Source organism: Lactuca virosa, chromosome 7, assembly GCF_052849685.1.
Source record: "Lactuca virosa cultivar CGN04683 chromosome 7, Lactuca_virosa_CGN04683_v6, whole genome shotgun sequence".
Classification (NCBI taxonomy): Eukaryota; Viridiplantae; Streptophyta; class Magnoliopsida; order Asterales; family Asteraceae; genus Lactuca; species Lactuca virosa.
In genome coordinates, this window is record NC_136432.1 from 202,645,291 (window position 1) to 202,672,039 (window position 26,749).

Sequence of the window (26,749 nt, forward strand, 5' to 3'; positions counted from 1 at the left end):
GCATCGGGCTGAGGGATGATATTAGTTTTACAGATTAGATAATTTTTCTGAAACTTGTAAAATGTAATCGACGTTTGATGATGAATAAAATGTGTGATTTATTTATGGTTAAAGTGTTACTATCATTGTCAATTATTTACTATTGTTTCAGTTTTGCATGTTTTGACTTCCAGAATAATTAATTTATTCAAACCTCCACAATCGGTCATACGTCGGAAGTAGGTATGAATCAAGATTGTCATGAATTGGGTTTGTAGATGGCTAAAGGTGTTTAGACATAGCAATGGTTGCTACAACGTTCATGAGTGCTCATAAGTTATGAGTATTGGAATAAACCCACGCTCACTTGTATCACTTCATGGAATTTATCTCGAGTGATCGTGAGACGATAATATCATATAAGTCTTCACACCTAGAGATATGAGTTGTTACCTATGAATTGGTTGTGCATTGATTGCACGTAAACGCATCAGTAACTTGATGTTATAAAACGTGCCTTTGTGTACAATTCAACAAGTAGTAGAACAAGCATATGAGTCGAAGTTTATCTGTTTAGAAATAGAAGCGATATCTGGGCCCCTCGATGATTTTGTGTTGACCCATGTACCGGGCCCGGTCAGAACTAAATTGATGTGTTCAGTTAAGTTCTTTGTCAAACAAATCGGAAATCGAGAAACAACTGCTAGACAATAAGTAAGACATTGTTCCATGTATTTGTCCGGCTGATATCATGAGAACAGAGGGCTATATGATCACTTATCAAAAATGGCGCTTCATAGTTCACAAGAGTTTTCGAGAGCTACGATTGCCGGTTGGTTCCTGAAGTAATATAGGCAAATACAGTTATTAGACTTATCCAAGTGGGAGTCTATTGGATAAGGTGTCTAAGTCCATAACTTATTTGGTATATACTTGACCCGACCCGACATGGTCCATTTGGGTTGCACTTCACCCGAACTAGTTATGGATAATTTTATGAGAGTTGTATACTTACGATTTATTAATATATTATAAGTTATAATATATTAATATAAAGTCATGTTACTTAATTAGTTTTAATCTTGATTTAATTATGAATTCATTTAGTGATTAAAAGGAAGACTAATTAAATCATGGGCTATTATATTTATATGGTGTGAGCTAACACTCATTTGGAATGGGCTAAGCTTATATGGAAGTCTATGGACGATCCATGGAGCTTTTACCCATGGATCCTTGGAAGAGGAAAAGACATGGGTTATTAGGGTTTCACCCTAACCATGTACACTATATAAACAAGCTTATGTTGCATGAAAAAGACACTAATGTGTGTGTAAGTGTGGTGGCCAAAATCAAGAGTTAGTATACTCTCTCATACATTTTCCAAGTTTGTGGTGATTTGTGATTTCCATTTGAGGCATTCACATTATTGGTGCTTGGCTCTCAAACTCCAAGGAATCAACAATCAACAAAAGGTATGTAATTCATCTAGTTCTTTTATGGTTAAAAGTACCCCATGCCATGCTAGATAGGTTATAAACCTTGGAAAATAATATTTTGCATGTATCTTAGACAAACATAGATCCAAGGTTTAATAGGGTTGCATGTACACTTAGGAAGTGTTAGAATGCTCAAAACCCAACAGTTCCACGAGAGGGCGTTGTTTTGCCCTGAGCACATGTCCACCGAACAGGCATGTGTGAGCCGGTATTTGAGCATATTGAGGAGGGATATACGGGAGTTCGTGGCAAACTCATCATACCAGAAATTGGATGAGCTTCAGACCAATGCCAGGCGGAGGGATATTGAGTTAGAGTTACAGGTTAGGGAGGAGGGAGAGTCTCAAGGGAGGGACCGGAGACCAGTACAGTCACAGCCTGCGACGAAGCGGGCTAAGCCCGCTGATGCGAGAGCGTGAGGCCAGAAGGGCCACACTTGTGGAAAGTGCGGCAAGAGCTACGAGGGGGCTTGCCGAGCGGGGATTTGCTACAAATGTGGCAAGGAGGGGCACATGGCGAATGATTGCCCCAATGGATTCTCAGTCTGTTTTCATTGCAATCAGACGGGCCACCTAAAGGCCGAGTGTCCTCAGCTTACTCAGAGATCAGTTCAGGCTCTTACTCCCGCTGCCTTGCGTACTACTGATAGCCGACCGGTGAAGGCCGAAACCCCGAGAGCTAGTTGGAGAGCATTCCAGCTGATAGTGGAGGAGGTCCGCGCAGCACCTGATGTCGTGGATGGTACGTATTTCCTTATTCTTGTTATTTTGATATTTTTTTATGCTTATACTGCGTTGTATATAGGTACTTTTCTTGTGAGTTATGTACCTGCTTTGGTGTTATTTGACTCGGGTGCGAGTCGATCCTTTGTGTCTTTAGCTTTTAGTCGCCACATCAGTATCAGACGAGAGGCGTTGAGTCGACCTCTGAGGGTTTCTATAGCCGACGAGCATGCGGTTTTTTGCCACTGATGTATACCGGGGATGTGTACTAGAGATATTTGGTGTTGAGTTTATGATAGATCTGGTGCCGATAGCCATGGGTGATGTCTGTGTCATAGTGGGCATGGATTGGTTGAGTCGGTTCGGGGCTATGATCGGCTGTGAGCATCAGATGGTGACCATACGAGACCCTAACTGGGGAGTACTTACTGTTTACAGCGAGGGTACCAGATCTGGATCAGCTTTCTGCTCTGCTGCCAGGGCGAGACAGAGTTTGCAGCAGGGATGTATGGGCTTTTTGGCGTACGTGATGGATAAGCGGGTAACTGCAGAGAGTCCGAGTTCTATCTCCAAAGTTCCGATAGGGTGCGAGTTCCCAGACGTGTTCCCCGAGGAGTTGCCGGGTGTGCCTCCCGAGAGGCAGGTGGAGTTCCGGATTGATTTAGTTCCGGGAGCGGCGCCTATTGCCAGGGCACCTTATCACCTTGCACCGCCCGAGTAGCTCACCGTGGGGAGCGCCGATCCTTTTTGTTAAGAAAAAGGATGGTTCACATCGTATGTGTATCGATTACCGGGAGTTGAACAAGCTGACAGTCAAGAACTGTTACCCACTATCGAGGATCAACGATTTATTCGATCAGTTGCAGGGGGCATCTTGGTTTTCCAAGATTGATTTGAGACTTGGATATCATCAGATGATATTTTGCAATGAGGATATCCAGAAGAAGACCTTTAGGACTCATTATGGGCAATATGAGTTTATGGTGATGCCTTTCGGGATCACCAACGCACCGGCAACGTTCATGGATCTCATGAACCGGGTGTGCAGGCCTATGTTGGACAGGTCGGTGATCGTGTTCATCAACGACATCTTGGTATACTCGAGGTCCAGAGAGCAGCATGAGGAGCATTTGCGGGAGGTTCTTGGGGTGTTGAGGACGGAGAGGCTTTATGCCAAATTCTCCAAGTGTGATTTCTGGTTACGAGAGGTTCAGTTCTTAGGAAACCTCGTTAACCAGAATGGGATTTTGGTCGACCCGGCCAAGATTGAGGCAGTTATGCGATGGGTGGTGCTGAGATCCCCATCCGAGATCAGGAGTTTTCATGGCCTGGTAGGCTACTATCGGAGATTTATCAGAGATTTCTCCAAGATCGCCGTACCTCTTACCAGATTGACCCGGAAGAGCATGACTTTTGCCTGGGGGCCCGAGCAGTAGGCCTCATTTGAGACTCTTCGCCATAAATTATGTGAAGCCCCGATGTTAGCACATCCTGAGGGAGTGAAGGACTTCGTAGTTTACCGTGATGCATCTATATCTGGTATGGGTGCGGTGTCGATGCAGAGGGGGTACGTGATAGCGTATGCATCGAAGCAATTGAAGCCTCATGAGACGAGGTATCCCACCCACGATTAGGAGTTGGGGGCGGTAGTGTTCGTCCTCAAGATTTGGCGCCACTATCTGTATTGTAACACCCATAAAATTCAAGCCAATTTAAAACTTTTCAAAACACTTTAAACCAACAGTTACTACAGATTTGTTTTCAAAATTGTCTATATCAGAGTTTTTCCCAGAAACATAAACAAAACATGAGGAGCTGTACGATCATGCCTTCGCCTTGCCGCGATCCCCGGATGTACCTGAAACAATAAACTAAAACTGTAAGCCAGATAGCTTAGTGAGTTTCCCCCAAAATACCGATACACTGCACATAACACATATACAAATAACAGCATAGACTGGGTCCACAGCTTCACAGACTGGATTACCCCCTGGGCCCACAGTGTGAGTCTGGATTACCTTCCGGGCCCACAGCTCACATCTGGATTGCCTCCGAGCCCACGAACGAGCCTCCCTCATGGAGGAGTATCACCTCAACGAGTTGAGCTCGTATCTGGAATGCTCCCGGGTTTTTTTTGGTACCGCATGGAGGAGTATCACCTCAACCCATCTCACATAATATGTCAACATATAACTCCACTAATGCACATACATATAATCACATGATACGACAGGTAGTCCTACAGATCTACCTAACTGGCATAGCAACTAACATGCAACACTAACTCATACTCAACATACTACCAAATGCTAGGAAATCATATCCAATGGGACGACATCGGTGCCTTAGACCCCTTAGTATAGTGAGGATAACTCACCTCACAACAGTCGATTCGAAGCTAAACTCAAACTGTCAGATCGCCGGCACAAACTCCACCACCTATATACACCATAGAACCATGCTTGTAAATTTCCAATTTTCCCAAAATGTCCCCAGAAGTAAACTGGTCAACCCTTGGTCAAAGTCAAAGTCATCGGTCAAGGTCAACAGTCCATGTCGACCTCAACTCGTCGAGTACCCTCAGCTACTCGCCGAGTTCCTCGCATAACTCGCCAACTCGCCGAGTCACTAGAGTGACTCGTCGAGTTCCTAAGGTTTACGGTCGTAAACTCCTTGGCCGACTCGTCGAGTTTCCCCTTGCAACTCGCCAAGTTCATACATGACCAAAGGTTGGGAAACCCTATCCGACTCGTTGAGTCACTCATCTGACTCGCCGAGCCCACGCCAATCTTCATCGGACTCGCCGAGTTAACCATGCAACTCACCAAGTTCCTTCAGTCCTTCATCCATGCAGATTCTTTTTAAGCCATGTTAAGGTTCCATATTGTAGATCCAGCTTCCCAAGGCATGTTTATCACGTAAAGTTGCAAACTTTACGTGCATACAAAGCTCTAAAGTCTCAAAATGACAAAACCAAGCTTGTAAATAAGTCTCACACTTGAGGGAAGGTACATACTTGACAAAGCTAACACTTTATGGACCTAGAAACCCAAGAGCTCAGATCTGAAGTTGCAACTTCAAATCTTAGCTCAACCACAAGAAAAGCTTCCTAAAATCTACCCAAAAGAGATCTAGGAAGAAAAGACCCAAGGTAACAGCTTAATACCTTCAAAAGGGTGCCAACTGAAGTAGATCTCTGATTCCCACGAGTTCCTTGCTTTTAATCACTTGTTTTCCCAAGCTTTTCTCAGCAAAATCCTTTTTCAAAGCATAAACACACCAAATGTAGCATACACACACGAATTAGGGTTATGGAGTATCATGGTTCTGTGAAGGGGAGGCTGGGGAGGCCAATGATCCTTGAAATAGGGTGCAAACCCCGGAAATTAGGGTTTCATCCTCCAGCTCCTACTCGTCGAGTCCCTTCTTGGACTCGGCGAGTAGGTCACTTAAACACGTGGACCAACCTGCTGCTACTTGACGAGTCGGGCAACCAACTCGTCGAGTAGACCTTGAAACCAAGAAAATCTTATATCAAAAGTCAATACCTGAGAATCGGGGACTCTCCCCCACTTGAACTAGACTTCGTCCTCGAAGTCTACTGCGGTGAATACCTCCGGATAGTGCTCCCGCATCTCTACCTCCGGCTCCCACGTCCGCTTAGATCCCCTCCGATGCTTCCACTGTACTTTTACCAAAGGTATCTCCTTGTTCCGCAGAATTTTCATCTTCCTCTCCAGTATGGCCACATGCCTCTCCACTTAATTCAGGCGCTCATCGACCTGAATATCTCCCAACGACACCACTGCCTCCTGGTCTGAAATGCACTTTCGCAACTGCGAAACATGGAAGGTGTGGTGGATCCGACTAAGCTCATCCGATGGCTCTAGCCTGTATGCCACCTTGCCAACCCTGGAAATGATCCTGAACATACCAATGTAATGGGGACCCAATTTCCCCCTCTTCCTGAAGCGGATCACACCCTTCCAGGGTGAGACCTTCAGGAGTACCATATCACCCACCTGAAACTCTAACTCAGATCGGCGTCTGTCGGCGTAAATCTTCTGCTGATTCTGAGCGGCCTGTAGTCGCTGCCTAATCTTGTGAATCTTCTCGGTAGTCTGCAAGACTACCTCCGTCCATCCCATCACCCTGTTTCCGACCTCACCCCAACAAACCGGGGTGCGACATCTCCGCCCATACAATAACTCAAAAGGCGGGGCGCCAATGCTGGAATGATAGCTATTGTTGTAGGCGAACTCTACAAGGAGTAGGTGGGAATCCCAGCTCCCACCGAAGTCAATGACACACGCCCTCAACATATCCTCGAGGGTCTGAATGGTCCGCTCGCTCTGACCGTCGATCTGCGGATGAACAACTATACTAAAATGCAGCCGCGTGCTCAGTTCCTCGTGGAACTTCTGCCAGAAACGGGAGGTAAATCTAACATCTCGGTCGGATACAATGGAGACCGGAACCCCATGGCGACCGACGATCTCGCGAACATACACGTCGACCAACTTCTCGGCCGACGAACTCTCCCGTATAGCCAAGAAATATGAACACTTGGTTAATCGATCCACGATGACCCATATAGCATCAAAACCATTCGTCGTCTGTGGCAGCTTGGTAATGAAATCCATCGTCACCTGTTCCCATTTCCACATGGGAATCTCTAGGGGCTGCAGTATACCATGCGACCTCTGATGCTCGGCCTTGACCATCCTACAGGTCAAGCACCTATCAACATACCACACGATTTCTCGCTTCATACATGCCCACCAGTAACTCAAACTCAGGTCTCGGTAAATCTTGGTGGCCCCCGGGTGAATATAGAAGTGAGACTTATGAGCCTTCTCCATGACTGTCTGTCTGACCCCACCAGACATCGGAACCCATACTCGACCGCATCGGGTCAATAATCCCCGGCTATCCCGCACAAACCGGGTGTTCTCGCCCTTGATCCTCTCTAACTTCCAGTTCTCCGGTCGTATGCCCTCAACCTGAGCATCTATAATCAAACTCACAAGCGGAGAATCCACCGCTATCCTCATACATATCGCTGGGGTGGAAGACCCAGCTGACTTGCGGCTCAAAGAGTCCGCCACCACATTCGCTTTACCGGGGTGGTAAAGGATCTCGCAATCGTAGTCCTTGACAACATCCAACCACCTGCGCTGCCTCATATTCAGGTTCGGATGATCCATGATGTGCCTCAATCTCTTGTGATCCGTGTATATGGTACAACGTACCCCATATAGGTAATGCCTCCAACTCTTAAGAGCGAATACCACCGTCCGCAACTCCAGATCGTGCATAGGGTATCTCGTCTCATGCGGCTTCAGCTGTCGCGACGCGTAAGCTATAACCCGTCCTCTCTACATGAGGACCACCCCTAAACCTGTGATGGATGCATCACAGAACACCACAAAATCCTCCACTCCCTCTGGGAGTGTCAACATTGGAGCCTCGCACAAACTCTGACGGAGGGTCTCAAACGCCTTCTGCTGCTCAGGGCCCCACCGGAAATCCACTCCCTTCCTCGTCAGACGAGTGAGGGGTACTTCAATCTTGGATAAATCCCGAATAAATCTCTGGTAGTACCCTGCTAATGCCAGAAAACTCCTGATATCTGAGGGAGACCTCGGCACCTCCCACTGGATGACTGCCTCGATTTTGGCCGGGTCAACCAAAATCCCCTTCTGGTTAACGAGATGTCCAAGGAACTGGACCTCTCGTAACCAAAACTCACACTTCGACAACTTAGCATACATCCGTTGTCGTCTCAGAACTCCCAAAAACTCACACTTCGAGAACTTACTGATGGGTTTTGAGCATTCTAACACTTCCTAAGTGTACATGCAACCCTAATAACCTTGGATCTATGTTTGTCTAATAATCATGGAAAGTTCAATTCCAAGGTTATATTCCTATCTAGCATACATGGGGAACATTTTTAACTTGAATGAAAGATAGAATAACTTACCTTGTTGTTGATTATGATCCTTGAAACCTTGTGAGCCTAGCACCCCAAGTGTGATGCCTCAAATGCTTCACACAACACCAAATGCAAAGGAGTAAACTTTGAGAGAATCTTACACTTGCAAAATCGGCTCTAGCCCTCTTGTTTCTTAGTGTCGCCGATTTTGGTGGAGAACATGTTGCTTATATAGTGTGTCATATCTAGGGTTACACCATGTAAACCCTAATGTGGCATGACTCTTCATTTCCATGACCCATGGGTTTGTAACTCCCATGGAGCCTCCATGGAGCATCCTATGGGTGGAACCCAACTTGATAATCCATGGAGCCTCTTAGCCCACTATATAAGATATGGAAGATTTACATAATCTACCCATATATTTAATTAGTTATCTTTTGATCACTTAATTAATTCTAAATTAATTCTTGATCAAACTAATTAAATAATATTATTAATATATTAGAACTTATAATATATTAATAAACCATAAGTGTTATTTCTCTCATTTTAGTTTATCCAATTGCATGGTGCCATGCAACCCAAATGGACCATGCCAGGTCGGGTCAAGTACATACCAGAAATAGTTATGGACTTATACACCTTATCCAACAGTCTCCCACTTGGATAAGTCTAATAACTATAACTGCAATACTTCAGGAACGATCGGCAATCGTAGCTCTTTCAAGGTCTCTCGGAACTGAGAAGATTATGATACGCCATTTAAGATAAGTGATCATATAATCCTCTGTTCTAGATATCAGCCGGACAAATACATGGAACAATGTCTTAGTTATTGTCCAGCAGTTTGTTTCCCGATTTCCGATTTGTTTGACAAAGAACTTAATTGAACACATCAACTTAGTTCTGATCGGGCTCGGTACATAGGTCAAAACAAAATCATCGAGGGGCCCAAATATCAGCTTCTAATCCAAGAAGGAACAGATAAACTTCGACTCATATGTTTGTTCTACCACTCATTGAATTATACACAAAAGCACGTTTTATAACATCGAGTTACCAATGCGTTAACGTACAATCAATGCATAACCAACTCATAAGTAACAAATCATATCTCTAGGTTTGAAGACTTATATGATATTACCGTCTCACGATCACTCGAGATAAATTCCATGAAGTGATTCCAGTGAGCGTGGGTTGAGTCCAATGCTCAGAACTTATGAGCACTCATGAGTGTTGTAGCCATGTCCAACAACTTAGACCTCTGCAACCAATCATGACAGTCTTGATTCATACCTACTTCCGACATATGACCGACTGTGGAGGTTCGAATAATATGACATACCAAACATAATTATTCTGGAAGTCAAAACATGCAAAAGAAATACAGTAAACGATCGACAAGAGATAGAAACACTTTACTCATAAATAAAACACCTTTTATTCATCATCTAATGTTAATTACACTTTACAAATTTCAAGGTTATCTAACTACTAAATCTAATATCATCCTTCAGCCCTATGCTCCGAGCATGATGAAGATGCTTAACCAGAGTCAGTCCCTTCGTGAGGGGATCTGCTGGATTCTCATCCGATGATACCCTCTTTGCCACGAGGAGTCCTTCTTCTGTTCGATGTCTGATGAAATGGTATTTTCTGTCGATGTGTCTGGATCTCCCGTGACCCCTTGGTTCCTTGGCTAAGGCAACTGCACTTTCACTATCACAGAAAATTTCCATTGGCTCTTTAATAGCTGGTAGAACTCCAAGGTCTCCAATGAAGTTCTTCGGCCATATCGCCTCCTTTGCTGCCTCGCTAACTGCTATATACTCTGATTCGCAAGTTGAATCAGCCACTGTCTCTTGCTTGGAACTCTTCCAAGAAATTGCTCCTCCATTTAAGGTAAAGACCCAGCCTGACTGAGAGCGGAAATTATCCCTATCAGTCTGAAAGCTAGCATCACTATACCCTACAACTCTCAAGTCTTCACTCCCACCGAGGGTAAGGACCCAGTCCTTAGTCCTCCGTAGGTACTTGAGGATATTCTTTACCGCAGTCCAGTGTGCCTTTCCAGGGTTCCCCTGATACCTGCTAACCATGCTCAAAGAAAAGGCTACATCAGGTCGAGTACACGTCATAGCATACATGATCGATCCTACAGCCGAAGCATAAGGTATTCGACTCATTTCTGCTATCTCAGCCTCAGTACTAGGGCTTTGTGTCTTACTCAATCTGGCGTTACTCTGGATGGGTAACTTTCCTTTCTTGGAGTCCTGCATGCCGAATCTCTTCAGCACCTTATCCAAGTAGGTACTCTGACTAAGTCCAATTAGTCTTTTACTCCGGTCTCTCAAGATCCTTATCCCTAGAATATAGGCAGCTTCTCCTAGGTCCTTCATAGAGAAACACTTCCCAAGCCAGGAATTAACTTCCTGTAGAGTTGGGATGTCATTTCCTATGAGTAGTATGTCATCCACATATAATACCAAAAAGCTAACTATACTCCCACTAGCCTTGACATATACACAAGATTCATCTTCACTCCTAGAAAAGCCAAATTCCTTGACTTTCTCATCAAAGAAAAGATTCCATCTGCGAGGTGCTTGCTTTAACCCATAAATGGATTTCTCAAGCTTACACACTCTATTAGGGTACTCTGTGTTGACAAAACCCTCTGGCTGACTCATGTAAACATCCTCAGCCAACTTTCCATTAAGGAAAGCGGTTTTGACATCCATTTGCCATATTTCATAGTCATGAAATGCGGCTATGGCTAACAGAACCCTAATAGACTTAATCTTGGCCACTGGAGAAAAGGTCTCATCATAATCAACTCTCGGAGTTTGTGAGAAACCCTTTGCAACCAGTCGTGCCTTATAAGTGTGTACATTACCATCCATGTCGGTCTTCTTCTTGAAGATCCATTTGCACCCTACAGTCTTACGACCTGGTACATTCTCAACCAAGTTTCAAACTTGATTGTCATACATGGACTGTATCTCGCTGTCCATTGCCTCTTTCCACTTGGCTGACTCAGGGCCTGCCATGGCTTCCGCGTAACTGTTAGGTTCATCCAGACCTATCAGTGTCTCATCACTAATAAGTGTATCACCTTCCGCAGTAATATGGAATCCATAGTAATGCTCAGGTGCATTCCTAACCCTTGTGGAACGCCTCAGAGGTACAGACTTGTCAATTGGCTCAACAGAAGTTTCCTCCTCAAGTTGAGTGCTAGGGTTTGAAGTTCCTTCACCACTTGACTCTTGAATTTCTTCAAGGTCAACTTGCCTCCCACTGTCTCCTTGGCTTATGAACTCTCTCTCTCAAAAGAAAGCCCTCCTAGCTACAAAGACCACATTCTCACTAGGTCTGTAGAAGAGGTAACCAAAGGATTTATGTGGGTAGCCGATGAAAATACACCTCTCACTTCGAGGTTCGAGCTTATCATGAGTCTCGCGTCTCACGAAAGCCTCGCAACCCCAAATCTTAATGTGGTCTAGTTTGGGTACTTTACCAGTCCACATCTCATGAGGAGTTTTGGGAACTTTCTTTGTGGGAACTAGATTAAGGATATGGGCGGCAGTCTCTAAGGCATACCCCCAAAATGAGATTGGTAGCGAAGCTCGACTCATCATGGAACGAACCATATCCAACAAGGTTCGATTACGCCTCTCAGCTACACCATTCAACTGCGGTGTCCTGGGAGGTGTCAATTGTGAGACAATCCCACATTCCCTAAGATAGTCGAGGAACTTTGAACTAAGATACTCACCACCTCGATCGGATCGAAGCATCTTAATGTTCCTGCCCAATTGATTCTCGACTTCCTGTTTAAACTCTTTTAACCTCTCAAAAGTCTCTGACTTATGCTTGATTAAGTAGACATATCCATATCTACTGTAATCATCAGTAAAAGTCAAATAGTAACGATTAGCATCCCTTGTGGCATGTTTGAAGGGTCCACACACATCCGTGTGTATAAGATCCAACAAACCTTCACCCCTCTCACAAGAACCTGTGAAGGGTGACTTTGTCATTTTTCCAAGTAAGCATGATTCGCAACTATCATCTGACTTTAGGTCAAATGACTCCAAGACTCCATCCTTTTGGAGTTGGCCTATGCGTTTCTTGCTTATATGTCCAAGACGACAATGCCATAATGATGCTTTATCCAAGTTATTATTATTAACAGAATCAATACACAATACATTATTTCCTAAGTTATCAACCACAGATACAGTTTCATACACGCCATCACAAGGTAATGCTTTAAAATAAAAAACATTATTAAAGAAAGCATTAATCGAACCAACTTCATTATCAAATGAAAAGGTGAAACCTTGTTTATACAATGCATGAAAGGAAATAATATTTCTTGCCATTTCTGGCGAATAACAACACTTATTCAAATCTAAACTAAACCCACTACTTAGCAATAAAGCATAAACTCTAATCTTGGTCACAGGTAAAGCTTTCCTATTCCCCATGATTAAGTTTATTCTTCCATGCTCCACATTCTCACTTCTTCTTAGTCCCTGCAAATCAGAATAGATATGAATACCACAACCGGTATCAAGGACCCAAGAGTTAGAATGGGGTGAGTTATTAGATAAGATAGTGTAAATACCTGCATGGTTGGGTTTAACTTTCCCATCCTTCACATCTTGCTGGTATTTTGGGTAGTTCCGCTTTCAATGTGACTTTTCATGGCAATAGAAGCATTCAGCCTCTTTTGGGTCAGAAGAAGGAGTGACGAAACCTTTCTTGGTTCCACTTGAAGAAGAGCCATCAAGGGTCCTAGCCTTGGTACCCTTCGAAGAGCTCTTCCTCTTCTTCCCTCTACCTTTCCCGATTGCCAAAACCGGGGCGGAGTTTGGAGTAGGAGTGTTAACAACCGACTTACCCTTAAGACCTGTTTCTGCGGTCTTGAGGAGTCCCTGAAGTTTGCTGAGTGTGACCTCTTCCTTATTCATGTGATATGTCATGCGGAATTTATCATAGCACGATGGTAAGGAGTGCAAAATGATATCTATTGCAAGCTCCTCAGGGAAGTTCACATTAAGCTTCAGCAACCGATCCACATACCTTTGCATTTTCTGCATGTGGCTCGTGACGGATTCCCCGTCCTTCATCATGGTTGTCATGATAGAGCATATGATTTCATACCTCTCTTGTCGTGCACTTTGATGGTATCTTTCCATCAGATCTTGGTGCATTTCAAAAGGGTAGAAGTCCTCATAGGACTTTTGGAGTTCCGCCGTCATGGTGGCCAACATGATGCATGCCACTTTTGTAGCATCCCTTTCATGTGCCCGAAAGTCAGCGATCTCCTGGGGAGTTGCAGTGGTCTCATCAATCTCCTTAAGCTCCTTGTCAAGGACATATTCTTTGTCCTCGTAGCGGGTAGTCATCCTGATGTTTCTGATCCATTCATTGAAGTTGTATCCATCAAAAGTGACTTTCCCACACAAGTTCATAAGGGTAAATGAGCCATTAGGATTAGAGCCAGAAGCAGCATTGTTTGAAGACATTTGAAAGAAGAGAACAAGATTAGTTTAGATATTAAGAGAGTCCTTAATAAAACACCCAAATGTAATATTAAGGCTAGGATCCAATCACAATATATTATAACTTAGAAGAGGTATGCCGTAATCCAAGCTATAACATATTTGAAAGGTAGGTGAATGACGATTCACCAATTTCCACCATGAAAAACGAAATATAAATATTAGGTTTTTAATTGGTTCTTAGAAATTCCTAGATTCTTTTGAGATTCAATGAACTTTTCAAAGGCATGTTTCAATCTCGAGTGTGCCCTCCAAGTTTTGTGACTGGGATACCGAGGATCACAAAACGAGGTGTGAAGTAACCATGCAAATCACTTGGTACCCTCAAGGTTTATCACTCAATCGATGTGCCGGTAAACCACACACGCTCCACCGATGCTATGGTAAACCTTAAGTCACCCTTTACCTACCTTGTTAAGTCCAAGTTAGTGTGCCGGTTAACCACACACGCTCCACCAACGACTTAAACAAAGTGTAAAGTGTAATTTCATGGATTAGCATCTTATTCACATTTTCCTAAAGTAACTAAGATTGGGAATTTAATAAAAGCATTTAGTTACTTTATAATATTCATCATACTTTTAATGAGAATTTATAAGTCCTTGTCTTACCCTTTCGGCTAACGACCCTCCACCGATCAAGGAAGCGGTGGGTGAGAGTGGACACCCATTAAGTTGCCATTTCATAGGTAACAACCTTATACCCCCCTTATAGACCGGCTTCGTGAATGAGGCGTACTAGCCGTAAGACGACTTGACGTTATACATATATATATTAGTAACTTATAATATTATAAAGTATAAGGGTTGAATTTTAACTTTTAAAATTCTAAGGGTTGGAACTAAAGTTTTAATCAAGACTTTACATGTTCCAAAACTTGAGGGCAAGTTTTGTAAACTTCCAAAACTTTTCATTTCTTATAACTTATGAATTAATTGAGTAATAAAAATGAAGACTCTTCATTTTTATAACTCTTGTGTTCTTTTAATGGCTTTAATAAAAGTGAGACTTTTGGTTTTCCATAACTTGAGGACAAGTTATGGACTCCATTAAAACACATTATGATCATGAATTAAACTACCATGAAGGTTACAAACAATTCCTATGATCATCTAATCTTCATAAGTTCAAGAACATGAATATGAACACTTTCAAGAATCAAAAATTACACTTAAAAAAAACTTGTAATTTTAATAATTGCCATTGTAAATGGATTAGCATAAACATTACACCATCTAAAACAAGCTTTAAAACATCAAAACAGTTTAGGGTAATGTTTCTAGTCCATTTCCAGCAACAAATGTGCAAACTTTCATACGAGCAGAAAACAGAAAAACGATTTTTTTTCAAGCTGGTTGCACACAAAAAAAAAACAACAAACAAACCTACGCTCTGATACCACTGATGGGTTTTGAGCATTCTAACACTTCCTAAGTGTACATGCAACCCTAATAACCTTGGATCTATGTTTGTCTAATAATCATGGAAAGTTGAATTCCAAGGTTATATTCCTATCTAGCATACATGGGGAACATTTTTAACTTGAATGAAAGATAGAATAACTTACCTTGTTGTTGATTATGATCCTTGAAACCTTGTGAGCCTAGCACCCCAAGTGTGATGCCTCAAATGCTTCACACAACACCAAATGCAAAGGAGTAAACTTTGAGAGAATCTTACACTTGCAAAATCGGCTCTAGCCCTCTTGTTTCTTAGTGTCGCCCATTTTGGTGGAGAACATGTTGCTTATATAGTATGTCACATCTAGGGTTACGCCATGTAAACCCTAATGTGGCATGACTCTTCATTTCCATGACCCATGGGTTTGTAACTCCCATGGAGCCTCCATGGAGCATCCTATGGGTGGAACCCAACTTGATAATCCATTGAGCCTCTTAGCCCACTATATAAGATATGGAAGATTTACATAATCTACCCATATATTTAATTAGTTATCTTTTGATCACTTAATTAATTCTAAATTAATTCTTGATCAAACTAATTAAATAATATTATTAATATATTAGAACTTATAATATATTAATTAACCATAAGTGTTATTTCTCTCATTTTAGTTTATCCAATTGCATGGTGCCATGCAACCCAAATGGACCATGTCGGGTCGGGTCAAGTACATACCAGAAATAGTTATGGACTTATACACCTTATCCAACACTTACAAGCTCGAATTACCTGAAGAACTGAATGGAATTCATAACACTTTCCATGTGTGTTATTTGAGGAAATTCACGGGAGAAGTTCCCGATATAATTCCAATTTTTGAGTTAAGAATTGATGAGAACAAAAGGTTAATTGAAGAACTAGAGGCAATCGTTGACCGAAAGACTAAGAAGTTACGACGTAAGATGGTCGAATTAGTGCTTGTCCGTTGGAAACATACGAATGGGCCAAATCTCACATGGGAGACAGAGAGTGACATGATGAGTTCACGGCGTGAACACAGTGTTCACGACGTGAACAGGGACTGGACGTCTTCCAGAGCAAGTGGACTGATTACGAACGCAATGACCTACCAAACTCATGACGTGAGCATTGGAGATTCACAACGTGAGTATGGGATTTTAGCCCTATAACTAGAATTCATGGGGCAGCCGAATTTGGTTGCTCAATCTCTTCTCTCTCACCAATATTACCTCGATTTGCGTGCAAGTTATACCCCCGAAGTCCCGGTATCACCCCGAGACCCAAAGTGAGTCCCGAAGCTCCGAAGATCCCAAGAAGAAAAGAGTTTCCGAGCCGAAGCTCTGCCTGCGAGAAGGCCGGTGTGTGAAGAGATCACAGTTTCACCGAAGAATACTACTCGAAGAGCCGCAGTGCTGTCCGATAATCTTCTTATCAAGTGAGTGCATAGTCCCTTTCATATACACGATTTTAATACAAGTATTGATGAATGTATTAGATATATGATATGAGTAAGTGTGTAGTTGCTTTCTATAATACACGTATATGGATTATATTCTATGAAATACGTGCTATGTGACTATATACTATTTGTTATGTGGTATGAGTATTGAATGAATATGTTATACAGGTCTTAAGCTGTATATAAACAAGTATATTTTATCTACAAATATGTTGGGTAGAACATGGGTAGATAGTGATGTGTGATGAAATAAAAATGATGAGAGGCCTCGATGTTGTTGTTGATCTAGTCATCTAGCAGAGTATGGATGACGACCACGGAGTCTTTCTAGACTGTCCAGTGGAGCGCTGGTAGGTTCATAACCTGTAGGTGTTGTGAACGATGTGTTCACCGGTGTACTCTATCCCCCTCATGGTTGCCTTTAGGACATCTATTGTCGAGGAAACCCCTTTGCAGTAATGTCCATCCCGATGAAAATCCTTAGACTAGGACCCTTGTGATAGTTGTTGTTTTAGGGACATAAAGTGAGGGTAACGGGAATGGGTAATCGAGTTTTTATTGGTTGGTGAAATTAAATATAATTATTTATTGTGGGTTGAAAACCCTATATGATCACTAGGCTCCCAAGCCTGACCTACTCAGTTTTATTTGTATTACAGGTAGTGGCACGAGAGCATAAGATGGATGAATCATCAAGTTATTTTGTTTATAGGCCAGTAGTTGTATATAACTATTGTAAGGCTTATAATGTGCCGTTTATGCTTTTGGTCTGTATCGGAACATGACATCCCGAGTTTTGTTATATAAGAAAATACATTTCTTTAAGAAATGCTTTGATAAATTTTATTTTATCATATTTTGTTTTGGGAACAAATTCGGCAACTCTTTTAATCAAAGGATTACTCTGAAATTATTTTAAAATCATAAACTAAATCGGTCTTTTCTGGCCGTGATTTTGGGGATGTCATAGTTGGTATCAGAGCATTAGTTTAAGCGAAATAGGAATTTGTAGGATTTCTAGACTTATACTTAGAATGCTAAGTGAAGATTGTGAGGTGAGTGTCTTTTATATTTTAGACACGAGCACTAGTTTATTTTAGGAAAGATGCCTAAAATGCCTTTATGTGCTAAATGTTATATGATTACCATATATGATATTATTTGTTCGGATCTATGGTTTGTTGCCAACCGGATCTGAAGACCTTATGTGTTTAGGATTCTAAGTGTATGACTACGATATTAGAACTAGCATGTAAACGTTTCGGAGTGATAAGGATGATTTAATTATCTATCATGATTGAGGATCTAAATTCACCTTATTCGGTGTATAGATCAACAATGGTAAGAACCAGAAGTGGCGTTGGAAACGCAGATGAAAACAGGATTCAACCACCAGTGATTAAGAGAGTACCTGTTGTAGCAGCAGCACCTGAGTCAATGACAATGGATGGTGTACAATTGATGATTCAGACGATGTTGGATCGTCAAATGGAAGAAACTAGACGTCTGCTTCGGCAGAATCGTGAAGAACTTTCAATGCCAATCGAACAGCTCGAATTGAATGAAGGGCAGTCGGAAGGAGGAAACTTCAGTGGGATTATTGGTCAAGCCAGCCCACCGATTGTTAGAAAAAACAACCTGGATGGTGGAAATGATGGACGAGGATGCAAGTATAAATATTTCATGGCATCCAAACCACCATGTCTATCCGGAAGCCCGACGCCGGTAGAAGTTATAAACTGGATCTCCGAAATGGAGACAATGTTTGAAAGTTGGGAATGCAGCAACAGGCAGAAGACCGCTCTTGTGATCTCTTTGTTGAAATATGGAGTGTTGAGTTGGTGGAAGCTGTTAGCTGACTCGATGCCCAAGGGAGAAGCGAGCAAGATGTCTTGGGAAGGCTTTGTGGAACAACTGAAACTGCAATACTGCTCAGAGCAGGACCTTCTGGAAATCAATAATGAGTTTCAGAATTTGAAGAAGGGAAAAATGAGCGTTACTGAATACGCTGCAAGTTTCACAGAAAAGATGAAGCTTATTCCATATTTAGTTCCAACTGAACTCTCTAAGGTCAATAAGTTTGCCCTCAGACTACTAGCGGACTATGGTCCAATGGTTAAGCAAGCAACCACATTGAAAGCCGCCATCTGGGCTGCTAAGAATGTTGAGACCCAGATCAGGGAGAAGGGTCTAGAGAGGTCAGAGGTTGGTGAGAAGAGGAAGTTCGACGGACCCTCGGGGTCCAGCAAAAAGGGTAAATTCTCGAAGTCCGGTTCGAGAGGAGGTGGAGGAGGCGAAGCGAAATGGTGCGACAAATGCAAGAAGAAGCATCATGGGAAATGTGGTGGGGAAGCCACATGCTTCAAATGTGGGAAGCCAGGGCACTATGACAACGAATGCACGCTTACCAAGAAAGTCTGATATGGGTGTGGTGAGGAGGGGCACATCTCGAGGGATTGTCTGAAAAAGAAGGAGGCAGCAAAACCCAACATTCCACCAAAGCCGAAGGCGAGAGCCTTTCAGATGACACTGGAAGCTGCTAAAGAAGAAGCCGATGTCGCTTCAGGTACCTTTCTCGTAAACGAATTGCCTGCCCAAATTTTATTTGATTCAGGAGCCTACTCCTTTATATCGCATAAATTTGGTAAAAAACTAGCTTTGCCTGTCGATAGACTAGATAATGCTTTATTAGTCGAAGTTGCTAGTGGCAAGTTGATACCTGTTAGCCATCGTATGAAAAACATCTTAATTGACTTGAATGGGAATAAGTTCCACGAGGAATTATTGCCTATTGAGCAAAATCGTTTCGACATCGTGCTGGGGATGGATTGGCTTAGCGCCAATGAAGCCGAAATACTGTGCATGAAGAAGATTGTAAAAGTAAACCCGTCAGGGAAAGAGTCATTTATGGTGTATGGGGACAAACGCAAAGTGAATTATGTATTATTTCTCTAATGAAAGCCAGAAAGTGTTTGGTCAAAGGATGTACATCGTATCTAGCACTCGTGATCGATGCTAAGAAGGAGAAAAAGGAGATGCAGAGCATTCCTGTCGTGTGTGATTATCCGGAAGTATTTCCCGAAGATCTTCCCGGATTACCGCCTGATAGACAAGTGGAGTTCAGAATAGACTTGGTACCAGGGACGACGCCAATAGCAAAAGCACCTTACAGACTAGCACCGACGGAGATGAAGGAGCTGATGATGCAACTTCATGAGTTATTGGACAAAGGTTTCATTAGACCCAGTACATCACCCTGGGGAGCTCCGGTGTTATTCGTAAAGAAAAAGGACGGGAGTATGAGGATGTGCATTGATTATAGAGAGCTGAATAAGGCAACGATAAAGAATAGATATCCATTGCCAAGGATTGATGACATGTTCGATCAGCTACAAGGTTCAAGCTATTTCTCGAAGATCGATCTTAGGTCAGGATATCATCAGCTGAAGGTAAGAGAGCAGGATATCGATAAGACTGCATTCAGAACACAGTAAGGACACTACGAGTTTTTGGTTATGTGGTTTGGACTAACCAATGCTCCCTCAGCATTCATGAATTGAATGAACAGGGTTTGTAATTTGTTCCTTGATAAATCTGTGATAGTGTTCATAGATGACATTCTGATTTATTCAAAAAGCCAAGAGGAGCATGGCAGACACTTGCGAGAAGTGTTGGAAGTCTTGAAAAAAGAGAAGTTGTATGCTAAGTTCTCGAAATGTGATTTTTGGATTCGAGAAGTCCAATTCTTGGGTCACATGGTCAACCAAGAAGGGATAATGGTTGATCCAGCAAAGATTGAAGCTATGATGAAGTGGGAACAACCGAAAAGTCCCACGGAGATCCGAAGCTTTTTGGGATTAGCTGGATATTACGAAAAGTTTATCCAAGGCTTTTCTTCGATCGCTACTCCATTAACAGCTTTGACTCACAATAGGAGCTACTTATGCTTGGAGTGATAAGCACAAAGAAGCATTCAAGTTGCTAAAGAAGAAGCTATGTGAGGCACCGATTCTTTCTCTACCCGATGGAGTTGAGGACTTCGTTGTTTATAGCGATGCGTCTGGTGTTGGGTTGGGTTGTGTTTTGACCCAAAGAGAAAAGGTGATAGCATATGCGTCTCGACAGCTGAAAGAGCGTGAAAAGAACTACCCCACTCACGATTTGGAGCTAGCAGTGGTAGTTTTCGCTCTGAAGATATGGAGGCATTACCTCTATGGCTCGAAGTGCAAACTTTTCACTGATCATAAGTGTCTCCAATATCTCTTTAATTAGAAAGAATTAAATATGAGGCAACGACGTTGGCTAGAGTTACTCAAGGACTACGACTGTGAGATACTTTACCACCCCGGTAAAGCAAATTTGGTTGCTGATGCTCTCAGTCGGAAAGTCAATCTTGAAAGAAAAAGTCCAAGAGTGTTGAGAATAGAAGTTGTCTCGACAATTGTGGAGAGTATAAAGAAAGCTCAAGAAGAAGCTTTTGAGAAGAATGACCGAAAGGAAGAACGTTTGGGCAAAACGTTAGTGTTTTGTATAAACAGTCACAGACTGAAGGTATTCCAAGATCGAATTTGGGTGCCTAAGTCAGGAGAAATAAGAGATTTTCTGATGGAAGAAGCTCACAAAACCATGTACTCGATTCATCCCGGTAGAACTAAAATGTATAGGGACCTAAAACCCTATTACTGGTGGCCGACAATGAAGCTCGAAATTGCAAAGTATGTGGCCGAGTGTGTGACATGTGCGAGAGTTAAGGCACAACATCAGAAACCATATGTGAGTTTAGAACCTTTACCTGTACTGATGGGTAAGTGGGAAGACATTGCCATGGATTTTGTCACTAAACTGCCCAGAACAAAGAACGGTCACGACATGATTTGGGTGGTCGTGGATCGCTTCACTAAGAGTGCGCACTTCATAGCAGCCATTGAGAAATGGTATATGGATAAGCTTGCGAATTCTTACGTGAAGGAAATTGTGAGGCTTCACGGTGTTCCCTTAACGATTGTATCAGATCGTGACAGCTGTTTCACCTCAAGGTTTTGGAAAAGGCTTCACGGAATTCCAAGGTAACTGGGATGAACATTTACCTTTGGTAGAATTCTCCTACAATAATAGTTTCCACTCGAGCATAAAGATGGCAACTTATCAAGATATATACGGACAAAAATGTCGTACGCCGTCTTGTTAGCTTGAGGCTGGGGAAAAGCAGTTTATGGGACCTAAGATAGTCCATCAAACTGCTGAAAAGTTGAAAATAATCAGGGAAAGAATGTTAGCAGCTCAGGATCGTCAAAAGAGCTATGCTAACAACAAGCGAAGACTGATGAATTTTGAAGTTGGGGATTCGGTTTTGCTTAAAGTCTCACCGTGGAAGGGACTTATAAGATTTGGTAAAAGAGGAAAGTTAAGTCCAAAGTTTATTGGACCGTTTAAAGTTCTTCAGAGGATTGGGAACCATGCTTACAAGCTCGAATTACCCGAAGAACTGAATGGAATTCATAACACTTTTCATGTGTGTTATTTGAGGAAGTTCACGGGAGAAGTTCCCGATATAATTCCAATTTCCGAGTTAAGAATTGATAAGAAGTTACGACGTAAGATGGTCGAATTAGTGCTTGTCCGTTGGAAACATACGAATGGGCCAAATCTCACCTGGGAGACAGAGAGTGACATGATGAGTCGCTATCCGCAGTTTTTTGTTGATGTGTGATTCCGGGGACAGAATCATCCTAAGGGGGGAGAGAATTGTAACGCCTGTGTTTCTAGGCTAGGCATTAATGATGATGTAACAGTCTAGGTTAACCTTTGTAACTCGTTGTGAAATAATAAGAATGTATTATTTCAGTATTATGTTTTTATTGATTAATTGTGTGATTTAAATGAATTAAGAATAAAAATAAGTGATAAAATAAAATATTAGATCAGCCCGATATCTATACATGAAGTTTTAGTGGTCGTTACGAGGATTCCGAAAATATAAAGAATGCCGAAATCCGAGTTATAACGAAGGAGTTATGACCTGTCGAAGTTTCGCGACAGAACCGGTACGACACTGTGTGACGTAAATAGTGAATTTACGATAGAGCAATATTTAGCCTTAATGATCTAAACAAAAGTCGTAGAATACGTTAAACCGAGAGAGTGCATAAAAAGAACATCTAAATCTGACTTCGTATGAGGAAGTTATGATTTTTCGAAGTTTCGACTTAGCAGTATGCAGCCCAAAGTTCGAATATGAGATCGAGTGATTTCTAGCCGAAACAATCTAAACGAGAATCAAAGATCTCGTCGAAAGTAGTCCAACGGTAAAAAGACAGACGAAAACGGACGTCAGATGAAGGAGTTATGAATTTCTAACAGAGTTTTTCTGTCCCGGCCTACTAAAAATAATATAATAAAAGTTAAATTCAAAATTCGCCGACAGAGTCTAAACGAGAGTTGTAGAGCATAATCTCACCTACGCGTGGATATAAAGAACGTCGAAACAGAAGCTCGTATGCGAAAGATATAAATTTCTGAAGTTCGGGGCACAAACTTCGAGGTTGTGTCAGAGTTCACGACGTGAACAGGGACTGGACGTCTTCCAGAGCAAGTGGACTGATGACGAACGCAATGACCTACCAAACTCACGACGTGAGCATTGTAGATTCACGACGTGAGTATGGGATTTTAGCCGTATAAATAGAATTCAAGGGGCAGCCGAATTTGATTGCTCAATCTCTTCTCTCTCACCAATATTACCTCGATTTGCGTGCAAGTTATACCCCCGAAGCCCCGGTATCATCCCGAGACCCAAAGCGAGTCCCGAAGCTCCAAAGATACCGAGAAGAAAAGATTTTCCGAGCCGAAGCTCTGCCCGCGAGAAGTCCGGTGTGTGAAGAGATCACAGTTTCACCGAAGAATACTACTCGAAGAGCCGTAGTGCTGTCCGATAATCTTCTTATCAAGTGAGTGCATAGTCCCTTTCATATACACGATTTTAATACAAGTATTGATGAATGGATTAGATATATGATATGAGTAAGTGTGTAGTTGCTTTCTATAATACACGTATATGGATTATATTCTATGAAGTACGTGCTATGTGACTATATACTATTTGTTATGTGGTATGAGTATTAAATGAATATGTTATACAGGTCTTAAGCTGTATATAAACAAGTATATTTTATCTACAAATATGTTGGGTAGAACATGGGTAGATAGTGATGTGTGATGAAATAAAAATGATGAGAGGCCTCGATGTTGTTGTTGATCTAGTCATCTAGCGAAGTATGGATGACGACCACAGACTCTTTCTAGACTGTCCAGTGGAACGCTGGTAGGTTCATAACCTGTAGGTGTTGTGAACGATGTGTTCACCGGTGTACTCTATCCCCCTCATGGTTGCCTTTAGGACATTTATTGTCGAGAAAACCCCTTCGCAGTAATGTCCATCCCGATGAAAATCCTTAGACTAGGTCCCTTGTGATAGTTGTTGTTTTAGAGACGTAAAGTGAGGATAACGGGAATGGGTAATCGGGTTATTGTTGGTTGGTGAAATTAAATATAATTATTTATTGTGGGTTGAAAACCCTATATGCTCACCAGGCTCCCAAGCATAACCCACTCAGTTTTATTTGTATTACAGGTAGTGGCGCGAGAGCATAAGATGGATGAATCATCAAGTTATTTTGTTTATAGGCCAGTAGTTTTATATAACTGTTGTAAGGGTTATAATGTGCCGTTTATGCTTTTGGTATGTATCGAAACATGACATCCTGAGTTTTGTTATATATGAAAATAAATTTCTTTAAGACATGCTTTGATAAATTTTATTTTATCATATTTTGTTTTGGGAACAAATTCCGCAATTCTTTTAATCAAAGGATTACTCTGAAATTATTTTAAAAGCATAAACTAAATCGGTCTTTTCTGGCCGTGATTTTGGGGATGTCATAGGTACTCCTCGTTCTGCTCTCGAGTCTTGGAATACACCAAGATATCATCAATAAACACTATGACCGAGCGATCAAGCATCGGTCTACAGACCCGATTCATCAGGTCCATGAATACTGCTGGCGCGTTGGTGAGCCCAAATGTCATCACCACGAACTCGTAATGACCATAACGATTCCGAAACGCGGTCTTCTCTACGTCCTCCTCTCTGACCCAGACCTGATGATATCCCGATCTCAAATCAATCTTCGAGAACCAAGATGCACCCTGCAACTGATCAAAGAGATCATCTATCCTCGGGAGTGGATAACGGTTCTTCACCGTCAATTTGTTCAACTCCCTATAATCAATGCACATCTGGTCCGGGCCGTCCTTCTTCTTGATGAAGAGGATCGGTGCTCCCCATGGAGAACTGCTAGGTCGAATGAACTGCTTGCCCAGCAGTTCCTGCAGCTATGATGACAGCTCCTGCATCTCGGGTGGCACCAACTGGTACGACGCCTTGGCGATAGGGGCCGCACCCAACACCAGATCGATCCAGAACTCGACCTGCCTCTCCGGAGGTATCCCTGGCAACTCCTCCGGGAATACATCAACAAACTCTCTAACTACTGGAACCTCCGATACTGGAGTCTGCAGGTCTCTGACCCGCGTATCCACCACATACGCTAGGTAATTCACACACACGTGCTGAATATACTGCCGAGTCCTGGCAGCTGAACAAAACCTTGATCCCGCTCTGGTGCCCTCGCCATATACAATCAGTTCTCCCTCACTTGGGGTTCAAACTACCACCCGATGACCCTCACAATCAATCACGACACCGAACCGACTAAGCCAATCCATCCCCACGATCAAGCACACCTCCCCCATGGGAATCGGTATCAAATCTATCGGAAAGGACACTCCGAAGATCTCCAACTCGCATCCTCGGTAGACCGAAGAAGCAGAAACTCCGTGTTCGTTGGCGATAGAGACTTGCAACGGACACTCTAGCTCGCCTACTGGCACACCGAACTCCCTACTAAATGTCTGAGATACGAAAGACCGACTCGCCCCCGAGTCAAATAAAACCAATGCATGCAAGGAGTTCACTAAAAACGTACCTAATCACAGGTACAATGGATAAGCATAAAACATATATAATAAATGAGATAAAGGATAGAAAATACCAACAACCATATCCGGTGCTGCCCAGGCCTCCTCCGCTGTAAGCTGGAAGGCACGCCCATGAGCCTTCGGAGGCTCCGCCTTAACTGGCCTCCCATCAGAAATCCTCAATGTAGCCGGCGCGGGAACCGGCGTCGGCTTAGCGGCAAGCAACGGGGAGTTGGCCTTCAAGTGGCCAACCCGATCATAGTGATAACATAACCTCAAACTCGGAACCGGGGTGACCTGGCGACAATCCTTCACATAATGCCCCTCCTTGCCACACCTGTGGCACACACTACCAGCTCGACAAACCCCAGAATGACCCTTTCCGCACTTTCCACAAGTGCGGCTCTGCTGTCCCCCGGTCATAGAATCAGCTGTCTTAGACCGCTTCGACGCCGGCTGCGACTATGCCTGGGCCTACCGCTGCTCCCTCAACTGCAGCTCAATCTCCAACTCATGCCGGCTAGCGGCCTCCTATAACTCCAGAAGAGTATCACATCGCTGGGTAGACACAAACTGACAGATGTCAGTTTTGAGCATGCTCAGGTAACGGGTCATCTGAGCCTGCTCGAAAGCAAACTCTGGGCAGAACATCGCCCTCTCTGTGAACATGCGGGTGATCTCCATCACCGGCTCCCCATCCTGTCGCAGACTCAAAAACTCCTGTGACAACCGCTCCTGCTCAACCCGTGGAATGTATCGGGCGCGGAACATATCCCTGAACTGCTCCCAAGTAACAGCAACTCTCTGATCATCAGTGTACGACCCAGTTGCCAATCTCCACCATTCCTTGGCCCCGGACCTCGGCAAGCTCAGAGCACACCTGATGTTCTGGTCAGTAGGACACGAGCAAGTAAAGAAACACCCCTCCACATCTGAAACCCACCTCATAGCCTTGATGGGGTCCTGAGTCCCATCAAAAGTAGGGGGCTTCGTGTTATCGAAGTCCCTGTACTAGAAGCCCCGAGTGGCTCCTACCCCCCCCCCCTGCCGCTGATACAACCGATGCAGCTGCAGCGGCAGCCGTCTCCGCAAGGGCTGCATATCTCTCATTGAAGTACTCC